This window comes from Bos indicus, chromosome 9 (assembly GCF_029378745.1).
Source record: "Bos indicus isolate NIAB-ARS_2022 breed Sahiwal x Tharparkar chromosome 9, NIAB-ARS_B.indTharparkar_mat_pri_1.0, whole genome shotgun sequence".
Taxonomy (NCBI): domain Eukaryota; kingdom Metazoa; phylum Chordata; class Mammalia; order Artiodactyla; family Bovidae; genus Bos; species Bos indicus.
In genome coordinates this window covers 19,010,540-19,022,742 of record NC_091768.1, presented here as the reverse complement: position 1 = coordinate 19,022,742, position 12,203 = coordinate 19,010,540, and the positions used below count along the sequence as shown (strand labels likewise).

At 39.1% G+C, this 12,203-nt stretch overlaps 1 long non-coding RNA gene across 2 annotated transcripts in view; it reads right to left on the bottom strand.

Annotated features, from left to right (window-relative positions):
• Positions 1 to 11,828, bottom strand: part of LOC109563724 (uncharacterized) — a 42,916-nt gene extending 31,088 nt beyond the window's left edge. Inside the window, exons 1-2 of one of the 2 annotated variants that reach the window (XR_011568375.1) lie at positions 10,366 to 11,828; positions 9,872 to 9,985 (exon numbers count right to left, since the gene is read on the bottom strand). This is a non-coding gene — a long non-coding RNA (uncharacterized lncRNA). The remainder of the gene's footprint in view (positions 1 to 9,871; positions 9,986 to 10,365) is intronic. The other variant, XR_002181381.2, reaches the window with a different exon arrangement.
• Positions 11,829 to 12,203: the final 375 nt, after the last annotated feature.

Genomic DNA, 12,203 nt, shown 5'->3' with positions numbered 1-12,203 from the left:
CTTTTCATTGTTTCAAGGGCATAAAACAAGTGTAATCATAGAAATATAATTCAAGCCTGTCTGTCCACTCTACTGTTGTTTCAACTAAGTAGAGAAGTTTGATGAGAAGTAAATGTTAATTGAACTGTTAATGTTTAAGAAACCTAAGTAAACTCATTGCTGACTTTTTCTCATACATACATACATACATAATGTTTTGGGGGCCATCCCTCGTGGCCCAGTGGTTAAGACTCTTCGCTTCCACTATAGAGGGTGCAGGTTAAATCCCTGGCCAGGGAACTAAGATCCCACGTGCTGAGAGATGTGGCCAAACTAAGATTAAAAAATAATAATGCTATATATATTTAGGGCCTTCCTTGGTAGTTCAGAGGGTTAAGAATCTGCCTGCAATGCAGGAGACTCTGGTTCAATCCCTGGGTTGGGAAGATCCCCTGGAGAGAGGAATGGCAATCCACTCCAGTGTTTTTGCCTGGAGAATCCCATGGACAGAGGAGCCTGGCAGGCTATAGTTCATGGTGTCTCAAACAGTCGGACACGACTGAGCAGCTTTCACTTTCCCTTTAAAGGAAGATTCCATTTTAAAAAAAGACTTCCTGCCAGGACAAAGATGGAAATGAAATGATTAAAAAAAAAAAAATCTGTGTAAATCCATACTCTCTCCAGCTGTTATTATGAGATACACTTTTTTCCCACAAAAAAATAGCTTTATCATTTTTTTCTGATCGAAGTAATAATATATGTTTACTTCTAAAATTCAATCTGATATTAAAGAAGAAAGTAAAAATTACACAAAATCCTGCACACTGAGAAAACCAAATTTTGTGACAATCCTTTTATGCACACACACCTAGGCCTAAGCCCATGAATTCATTTCCCTCCCCACAGGGACTCAGAAAGGTGGCCAGCTGGGTCCAATGAAGTGTAAGAAGAAACTTGCTGTGGTTTTTTCTTTACTGTAAGCATGGACAATAGGAAAAAAATCTACACTTTTTCTCCCAGCCATTGTCAAGTATAGATGACACTTTTAGAAAAACTACTGTAGCCACCATAATACCGGCCTCTAGAAAGCCAATGGAAAAAAAGAAGGCAAGGATAGGAGAATCACAGAAAATTATTCTGAGGAAGACACTGAGTTGAGGCGCTATAACTCTGGACTTCCCAGCATGTGAGCCTATAAATTCCCTTATTGCTTGTATGACTTGAATTTTTCGAAACTTGAAGCTGAATGCATCCTAACTAACAAAGATATAATATGCCCTAAGAAAAAGTTTAATATTTACGTAAGGTTAATCCTGTATTTTCTTAATAATTTCTGGCTTACTAATTAACTTTTAAAAGTGTCTTCAATATGTAATATGAAGACATATATGTATATATGAAGACAATATGTATATGTATATATGACTGAGCAAGCAAGCTAAGCTGCTTCAGTCATGTCCAAGTCTTTGCAACCCCATGGACTATAGCCCATCAGGCTCCTCTGTCCATGGGATTTTCCAGGCAAGAACACGAGTGGGTTGCCATGCCCTCTTCAGGGGATTTTGCCAACCCAAGGACTGAACCCACGTCTCTCATGTCTCCTGTGTTGGCAGGCAGGTTCTTTACCACTAGTGCCACCTGGGAAGCCCGTACATATATATGTATAAAAAACATCTACTTCTGCTTCATTGACTATGCTAAAGCCTTTGACTATGTGGATCACAACAAACTGTGGGAAATTCTTAAAAAGACAGGAATACCAGATCACCTTACCTGCCTCCTGAGAAATCTGTATGCAGGTCACGAAACAACAGAACCGGACATGGAACAACAGACTGGTTTCAAATTAGGAAAGGAGTACGTCAAGGCTGTATATTGTCACATTGCTTATTTAACTTCTATGCAGAGTACATCATGTGAAATGCTGGAATGGATGAAGAACAAGCTGGAATCAAGATTGCGGGGGGAAATATCAATAACCTCATATGCAGATGACACCACCCCTATGGCAGAAAGCAAAGAGGAACTAAAGAGCCTCTTGATGAAAGTGAAAGAGGAGAGTGAAAAAGCTGGTTTAAAACTTGACATTCAAAAAACTGAGATCGTGGCATCTGACTCATCACTTCATGGCCAAATAGATGGGGAAACAATGGAAACAGTGACAGACTTTATTTTCTTGGGTTCCAAAATCACTGCAGATGGTGACTACAGCCATGAAGTTAAAAGATGCTTGCTCCTTGGAAGGAAAGCTATGACAAACCTAGACAGCATATTAAAAAAGCAGCAACATTACTTTGCCAACAAAGGTCCATCTAGTCAAAGCTATGGTTTTTCCAGTAGTCATGTATGGATGTAAGAATTGGACCATAAAGAAAGTTGAGCGTTGAAGAATTGATACTTTCGAACTGTGGTGTTGGAAAAGACTCTTGAGAGTCCCTTGGGCAGCAAGGAGATCAAACCGGTCAGTACTAAAGGAAATTAGTCCTGAATATTCACTGGAAAGACTGATGCTGAAGCTCCAATACTTTGGCCACTTGATGTGAACTGACTCATTGGAAAAGACCTTGATGCTGAGAAAGACTGAAGGCAGGAGGAGAAGGAGGTGGCAGAGGATAAGATGGTTGGATGGCGTCACCAACTCAATGGATGTGAGTTGGAGCAAGCTCCTGGAGTTGGTGATGGACAAGGAAGCCTGGTGTGCTTCAGTCCATGGCATCGCAAAGAGTCAGGACTGAGCAACTGAACTGAACTCATGTACATATATCTATGGACATACATATATATATGGTCTATATTTTAATCTTTTTAAACCTTTGTTTATTAAAAAATTTTTTAAACTTTTATGACTAATGCAATGTCTTTACATGTTCTGTCACAGCGGTCCCCAACCTTTTTTGCGCCAGGGACCAGTTTCATGGAAGAGTTTTCCACAGACTGGTATGTGGGGGGTGGTTTCAGGATGATTCAAGGACAGTACTTTTATTGTATATTTTATTTCTATTATTATTACATCAGCCCCACCTCAGATCATCAGGCATTAGATCCCAGAGATTGGGGAGCCCTGTTCTATCACATCAACCCTGCCAAAGATGGCTTGATCTCAGACTTCTAGCCTCCAGAACTGTGAGAAAATAATTTCTTCTGTTTAAACTTCCCAGTCTGTGGTACTTCACTATGGCAACCCTGGCAAACTAATATATCCACTCTCACCCTCAAGCTCAAGAAATCAAGGATCTATACAGTATCATTATAACTTTGACCTTGCTTGAACTTTATAAAAATATTGATAGAAGCACACAGTATGTAACATTTAGCATTTGACTGTTCTTGCTTATAATGTTTTTGAGATTCATCCATGTTGTTGCTGTATTCATGTTTCATTCTTTTTAATGATGAAGAGTTTTCCATAGTATGAATAAATCACAGTGTCTTTATTCATCTTTCAGTGGATGTGGCTATTATAAAATAATGCTCCTGTGAACACTGATGTATGTTCATGTGTGGACATATTTCACTTAGAAAAATACATAGAAGTGGGATTGCTAGATTCTATGATAAATATACTATTAATCTTATGAAATACTGCAAATCTGCTTTCAGAAGTTGGTATCTGTGTCATTTTGCATTCCCATAGGAAGACATAAGAATTACGGTTGTTTCTCATTCTTGTAAACACTAGATGTTTATCAGATATTTTATCTTTATTCTAGTGGGTATGTTGTGACATGTGATTGTGATTTTGATTTGAATCTTTCTGATGAATTGTAATATCAACCATCTTTCATATGCTTATTTGCCAGCCTTGTATCTTGTATTGTGCAGTGTTCAGATTGTACACCCTTTTTAGATTAGGTTGTTCATTTTCTTATTGATTAGTTTTGAAATTTCTTTATATATTCCATATACAGTTTCTTTAAGAAGGATGGCATTTTTCTTTCTTTCTTTCTTTTTTACAAATGAGTTGGAGAGTACACAGCTGGAAATAGAAATACTACTTATGAGGTAAATGCAGTGATCAAATTAAAATATCTTCTATCTGTCTAAGAAAATGGTTAAGGAGATGAAAAGACATGAATTGGTTTGAGGGATCTTATTAACAATAGGCAAAATCAAAAGGATTTAGTGATTGGAAATGTGGTCAAGTGGGAGAAATAATTATTGAGGGTACTTTTTAAAAAGTATTCATTTATTTTTATTTTTGGCTGTGCTGGGTCTTCATTGCTGCACAGGCTTTTCTGTATTTGCAGAGAACAGGGGCTCCTCTCCAGGTACAGTGCCTGGGCTTCTCATTGTGATGTCTTCTCTTGTTCTGGAGCAGAGGCTTCAGTAGTTTGGACACATGGCTTAGCTGTTCCGTGGCATGTGGGATTTTCCTGAACCAGGGATTGACCCATGGTGGATATTATACCCACCCATTGAGGAATTTAATGTAAAAATTTGGATGGTAGCACCCAAGCACTAACCACGAGCATGGCTGTTTCGGGAGTGGTTGATGGAATAGCATATGTTTTTGGACATATGGACTTGGTATGTTAGTGAAAATGTGAAATGGGCACTTGAATAGGTATGCCTGAAGCTCAGGTAAGAAGTGGGCATAACATTCTGAGAACTATTGACATATAAGAGTAAATAAAGCTTTGATGAGAAGAAAAAAAATTAATGCAGTGTTTTTATGTATCATGTGAGGTAGTGGTCCAACTGTAATTTTTTTCAAATGAATATCTAATTATTCTGCTTACTAACGTAAAGTGTGCTCATTTGCTAAACCATTCTCTCCCCATTGAAGTGAAATACCACCCTTTTCCTATGCGGTGCTCCTATATATTCTGCAATTTTTGTTTTGTTCTGCTAATCAATTAGTCTGTCCCTATGCTAATAACCAACACTTTTGATTATGCTGACTTTATAACATTTTAATATCTGGCAAGGAATCTCATCATCATTTTTCATGTTTGTACATTTCTTAGCTTCTCATGGACATTTATTCTTCCATATAAAATGTAAGATAATTCAATTTTCTAAGACCATAGAGATTTTAATTGAAAATTCATTAAGTATGTCACAATATGGGCAGAATTGACATATTTGTAAAATTAAATCTTCCCTTGCAAGAACCAGGTATGTTTTTCCATTTGTTCAGTCTTGATACAGCCCTTTAATAAAATTCTATGGTTCTTTTTAATAGGCTTTGTAGCTTTCTTATTAAATTTATTTCAAAATATTTTAAAAATGTTGTATTATTGTACGTGGCTTCTTTTTCCATTTCTAATTCTATCTGATTATTTCTAGTAAAGAACCACTATTGCTTTTGAAATATTGTGTCTACAGGTTTGTTACCAAATTCCCTTATAATAGTTTTAAAATAGATAGAAATTGGTTTTATATAAGTAACATTTATCATATTTAGGTGATTTTCTTTTATTTCTATTTTGATTGGAGTTTTAGTAGAAATGACTACTGATTTTAACCTAATGCCTTTTCAGCATCTATTTGAATCATTTTAATCCATTAATATACTGGTGTAATGGGCTTCATTGATGTCTCAGATGGAAGTTATGTTATTTTAAGAACTCTCTTACTGAAAGAGTTCCTGACAGGAAACCATCTTTTCATCTTGGCAGTACTAGTTCATCACTGACACACTACTGGACTTTATTTGCTAGTTTTTTATTAATAATTTTGCATCTGTATTCTTAAGTGACACCACCCTTATGGCAGAAAGTGAAGAGGAACTCAAAAGCCTCTTGATGAAAGTGAAAGTGGAGAGTGAAAAAGTTGGCTTAAAGCTCAATATTCAGAAAACGAAGATCATGGCATCCGGTCCCATCACTTCATGGCAAATAGATGGGGAAACAGTGGAAACAGTGTCAGACTTTATTTTTCTAGGCTCCAAAATCACTACAGATGGTGACTGCAGCCATGAAATTAAAAGACGCTTACTCTTTGGAAGGAAAGTTATGACCAGCCTAGATAGCATATTCAAAAGCAGAGACATTACTTTGCCAACAAAGGTCCGTCCAGTCAAGGCTATGGTTTTTCCTGTGGTCATGTATGGATGTGAGAGTTGGACTGTGAAGAAGGCTGAGCACCGAAGAATTGATGCTTTTGAACTGTGGTGTTGGAGAAGACTCTTGAGAGTCCCTTGGACTGCAAGGAGATCCAACCAGTCCATTCTGAAGGAGATCAGCCCCGGGATTTCTTTGGAAGGAATGATGCTAAAGCTGCAACTCCAGTACTTTGGCCACCTCATGCAAAGAGTTGACTCATTGGAAAAGACTCTGATGCTGGGAGGGATTGGGGGCAGGAGGAGAAGGGGACGACAGAGGACGAGATGGCTGGATGGCATCACTGACTCGATGGACGTGAGTCTGAGTGAACTCCGAGAGTTGGTGATGGACAGGGAGGCCTGGCCTGCTGCGATTCATGGGGTCGCAAAGAGTCAGACAGGACTGAGCGACTGATCTGATCTGATCTGATCTGACCTTTACTGTTAACATTATGCCAGGTTCATAAAATACATTAACAAGCTTAGTATAATTTTCTATGATTTGGAATGGTTTAAACAACGTTGAAACTACTTATTCTTCAAATATTTTAAATGTGATAAATGTACTTATGTTTAACTTACATAATAAAAGAGTACCATGGTGAGCTCTAGGTTACACCTGAGAATGCTACTGCTGCTGCTGCTAAGTCACTTCAGTCGTGTCCGACTCTGTGCGACCCCATAGACGGCAGCCCACCAGGCTCCCCCGTCCCTGGGATTCTCCAGGCAAGAACACTGCAGTGGGTTACCATTTCCTTCTCCAATGCAGGAAGGTGAAAAGTGAAAGTGAAGTCGCTCAGTCATACACTCTAATGACAGTACAGATGGTCGACGTAGAAAAGAAAATGGATGTGTTAAGTTATATGAAAACCCAAAGTAACTTAACCCCCATCTCTTAGCCCATGATAATGGCTCAGAGTGTGTATTCTTCCATTTCTCTTCAGAAAACTTCTTACGTTTTCTTCCTCCGAAGTGTGCACTTAATGATTCTGCTGAGAAAAAAAAAAAAATCTTTTCCCATATGACTTTGCAACTCTTCATTCATGAATATCCACAGATTTTGCTTCATCTCCCCTCATTTTCTTTTACTCCTCACTGCGTTGACTAAAACGTGGCTTTTTCTTTCTCTTTTCGTTTTTTTTGTTTGTTTGTTTTGCCTGAGCTGTGTAGCAGGTGGGACCTAAGTTCCCTGGCCAGGGATGGAACCTGTGCCCTCTGCAGCGGAAGTGTAGAGTCCTAACCACTGGAAAGCCAGGGAAGTCCAAAACTTGGATTTTACTTGATAAAAGTTCCTGAAAACTTTTTTTTTCATATTCATATATACACATATTCTTTTTCAGATCCTTTTCTAATACAGTTTACTACAAGATATTGAATATAGTTCCCTGTGCTATACAGTAGGTCCTTATTGGTTACCTATTTTATACATAATATATATATATTTTAATTCCAGACTCCTAATTTATCCCTTCCCCGACCTTTCCTCTTTGGTAACCATAAATTTCTTTTCTATGTCTGTGAATCTATTTCTGTTTTGTAAATAAGTTCATTTATATCATCTTCTTAGATTCCACATATAAGCAATATCATATGGTGCTTGTCTCTACGTGACTTACTTCATATGATAATCTCTACTTCCATCCATGTTGCTGCAATGGCATTATTTCTTTCCTTTTTATGGGTGAGTTTGGGGTCCCAAAGACTTGGACACAACTTGGCGACTAAATAACAACAACAACAAATATTTCCTTGTGTGTGTGTACCACATCTTCTTTTTGCATTCCTCTGTCGGTGGACACTTAGGTCATTTCCATGACTGTTGTAAATAGTGCTGCAATGATCATTGGGGTGCATGCATCTTTTTGAATTAGAGTTTTCTCTAAATAGATGCCCAGGAGTGGAATTTCTGGATCATACAGTAACTCTAGTTTTAGTTTTTTAAGGAACCTCTGTCCTATTCACCATGGTGGCTGCACCAATTTTTATCTTCCCATCAACAGTGTAGGAGTGTTGCCTTTTCTCCACACCCTCTGCAGCAAAGGTTCTGAAAACTCTTGAAAGCAGAGGTTGTCATTCTCTTGTGCTCTCTGTCTCAGCAACAAGTTATAGGGGTGGACAGTATTCCTAAACTACTAAGTTAAAAGTCTTGAAGGTCATGCCACAGTTTGCCATTCTCCTCCCCTCACGGTCATTATCTTATGATGTCACGGCATCAACCGAGCACGGACGTCACACTAGCTCACAATCTTCTTTGTGTCTCCTCAGCATCTTGAGAACACACAGTGCTCACATTCACCAAGTCTCTCTTTCTTCAATTTCTAAACCCCATTTCCATCCACAGTGCTCATCTCCTTACACGTCAATACCCATTTCCATGGCTGCATAATTTCCGTGTGTGTTAGTCGCTCAGTCGTGTCCAACCCTTTGCGACCCCAAGGACTGCAGCCCTCCAGGCTTCTCTGTCCGTGGGATTTTCCAGGCAAGAATACTGGAGTGGATTGCCATTTCCTTCTTCAGCATAATTTCTACCACTATATTAATAACAGGGGCTTCCCTGGTGGCTTAGATGGTAAAGCGTCTTCCTGCAATGCGGGGGACCCGGGTTTGATTCCTGGGTCGGAAAGATACCCTGGAGAAGGCAATGGCACCCCACTCCAGCACTCTTGCCTGGAAAATCCCGTGGACAGAGGAGCCTGATAGGCTACAGTCCATGGGGTCGCAAAGAGTTAGACACGACTGAGCGACTTCACTTTCACACTTATAGAGTACTTTATGCCAAGCACTACTCTAAGAGCTTTATGTATATTGGCTCATTCAGTTATAACAAAAATCCTTCAGTGGAGCTTAAAATGTGCTATGAGGAGACTGAGGCACAGGAAAAAAACTTGGCTAACTTGGTTTATATCATATATCCCTAGTAAAGGACAGAGCAGCTATTGAGTCCCAAACAACTTTCTCTTAGCCATTATATTACACTACCATCTCTATAATAACTTCATGTCTTTTACCCAGTTCTATACCGATAGTCCAGATTAACTTTCCCTTTAACCACTAAATGTCCAGGTTTTTTTTTTTTTTTTAGGAATCCTTTGCTCTATCAGCCTCCTTCTGGCTTCACTTTCTTCCTGTTAGCCTCCAGTGCTGTTGTCATTCACTTCAACTTTACTTTCTCAAGCCTCCCTAGTTTTTTAAAGATCTCCTCTTCATACCATAACTTTTTTCCCAAGCCCTCGTATAAGCTTAATTGCTTGTTTTTACTCTCAAGTTGGCAATCAATCATTGCTGTATGAAACGACAAACGCCATGTTGGCTGACTCCTCGCTATAAATGCAAAAGCCACAGACCCAGTTGAGCACTTCCTCTGCTCTGCAATTCTTTCCCTTCTATCTGCCTGATTCTCTTTCCTATTCTGTAGAGTAACTGTCCCCTCAGCAACTGCTCAATCATTTTATTTCCCTCAGTCTTGCCACTCACCTCCTCAGCAGAAGACTTAATTTCAAATATCATAGGAATGTAGTGGCCATTATGAATAAACTGTTTTAACTTCTCCTTTGCGACCTCAAAATCATTCTACACTTTGTGCCCCCCCGCCCCACTAAACTTTCCTACATGTTTCAGAGGAAGAAGTAGCTCCATTTCTCTCCATTTCTCTTAACTTATAACCTTGAATCCATTCTCTGACTCCTTTAAATTATATGTTCATTAAACACTAACTTTTAAATTTGTGTTTCGGTCAGGATCAACTGTACTATGCTGCAGTGACAAAACCCCTAAACTCAATGACTTGATAAAAAACATTTTTTTAAATGTATTCTGTCCACCAAACCTACTGTGGGTCTGGGTTACCTTTAGGGCAATTGTCGTTAATATGGTGACTCTTGAATTCAGGCAGCCATAATCTTGTGGTTCCTCATGTCAACAGACGGCCCCCTTGGTTTCCATGACAGGGGAAGAGAGACACTGGAAGAATAACACGGGGGTTTTTCACTGCCAGCCCAGAAGTAACACATTAAACTTCTGTTTACAATATATCGGCCTGACAATTCGTCTGAGCTTGCCTAAAAGCAAAGGAACTGGAAAGGTAGCCTTCCTTGTGCACAGAAAGGAAAAATCTGAAACTAATATGAGAACCATGGAGAACTGTTTCTTTCATCTTTTGTGTTTATCCATCTGTCTCATTTTGCTGAATCTTTTGTCCCTATCACAAGTAGTGCCAAGTCTAAACCATCTTGAAAAGTGCCCGCCCACCATTATACCTGCATGCCTTCTCCTTTGTATTCCCAGCATTTCAGCCGCATTGCACTGCCTGATGTCACCCACATGCCCCTGCATTCACAGACCTCCTTGTCTCTCCTGTGCGATTCCACCATCCACGCATACAGATGCTTCTTCCTGGAACGTGCTTTCTACATCTCTTGCTTCTAGAGTAGCCCTGTTCATTTTTCAGAGCCAGTTCAAATCTTCTTTTCATAGGTCTCCCTAAGTCCTGTAAAGAGAAAGAAGGCTCTCATCTCTGCAGTTTATGAATAACTCTATTTCAACCTGTATCATTGTGTATTGTAATCATTTGCATGATTTCTTGACCTTCCATCTAAACTATGAATAATCATATTTTATTTACCCTGTACTCAGAAACTTGCATGGGCTTCCCTGGTAGCTCAGCTGGTAAGGAATCTGCCTGCAATGTAGGAGATCCTGGTTTGATTCCTGGATCAGGAAGATCCCTGGAGAAGGTGTAGGCTACCCACTCCAGTACTCTTGGGCTTCCCTGGTGGCTCAGACAGTAAAAAAATCTGCCTGCAATGTGGGAGACCTGAGTTTGATCCCTGGGTCGGGAAGATCCCCTGGAGAAGGGAATGGCTACCCACTCCAGTATTCTTGCCTGGAGAATTCCATGGCAGAGGAGCCTGGTGGGCTACAGTCCACGGGGTCACAAAGAGTTGGAGATGACTGAGAGACTAAGCACAGCACAGCAGAAACTTGCATAGTGGTACCTGGCGTGTAGAAGGCTTTCAATAAATGTTTAAATGGCCGAATAAATCAGTAAATACTAAAATTTCTGAAAACTGATACTGGAGGGTGTCTGTTGCAATTTTTGATGTATTATTTATACTAGAATTGTTTCATTTCCAGAGAACATAATAAATAATTATTTAAAAAATTATTTGATAGCAGAAGTAGAATGAGGCAAAGAATTACTCAGAATATTATAGTGCATCATTTATGCAAATTAAATAAACATAGTGTGACACAAAGTACAGATTAGACAAAGTATCCATTTCAAGGAGCTGAAGCATGTCTCCATATTTATGATACAATGCCTTGCAATAAAGGCTGGGGTACTCTGGTATGTCTCCTATGATTGGTGATAATGTTTATAACAGTAATATAAAAGTGAATTTTACTTCTAGTGAAGTATTGATGTTATAAATGAGCATGTCCCCTCCAATATATAATCTTAATGTTGGAAAAGAGTTGACTAATTAATAATTATAATAAGGCTAACCAATTGTTTAAGGAAAGGTCTTTTTAAATATTCTGAAGTAAAGTGAAGTGAAGCAAAGTGAAGTCGCTCAGTCGTGTCTGACTCTTTGTGACCCCTTGGACTGTAGCCCACCAGGCTCCTCCGTCCATGGGATTTTCCAGGCAAGAATACTGCAGTGGGTTTAAAATTATAATTATTAGCCAGAGTTCTTGAAATTTAAATTTGAAATAGATGGTAAGACTAGGGTTATGAATAAAGCTAAAATATTGGAAAATTATTTCAACCACTAATTTTGAATATTTCTATAATGCTTATTCACTTGATTATCACAGTCTTCATTTGAATTGCAGGACAAAATTATTATCTTCTGACCCTTTCTTTTGTCTTAAATTATAAGCAAATAGGGGGCTACCCCAATGGCTCATCAAGTAAAGAACCCGCCTGCAAAGTAGGAGACATGGATTCTATCCCCTGGGTCAGGATGATCCCCTGGAGGAGGGCATGGCAACCCACTTCAATATTCTTGCCTGGAGAATCCCATGGACAGAGGAACCTCGCGGGCTACAGTCCATAGGATTGCAAAGAGTTGGACACAACTGAGTGAGTAAGAAGCACATAAGCAAATAGGCAAGAGGATCCTGGCCAAATAAAACACCATTGTTTTATTCACTCATAATAATTCATCCATATGGA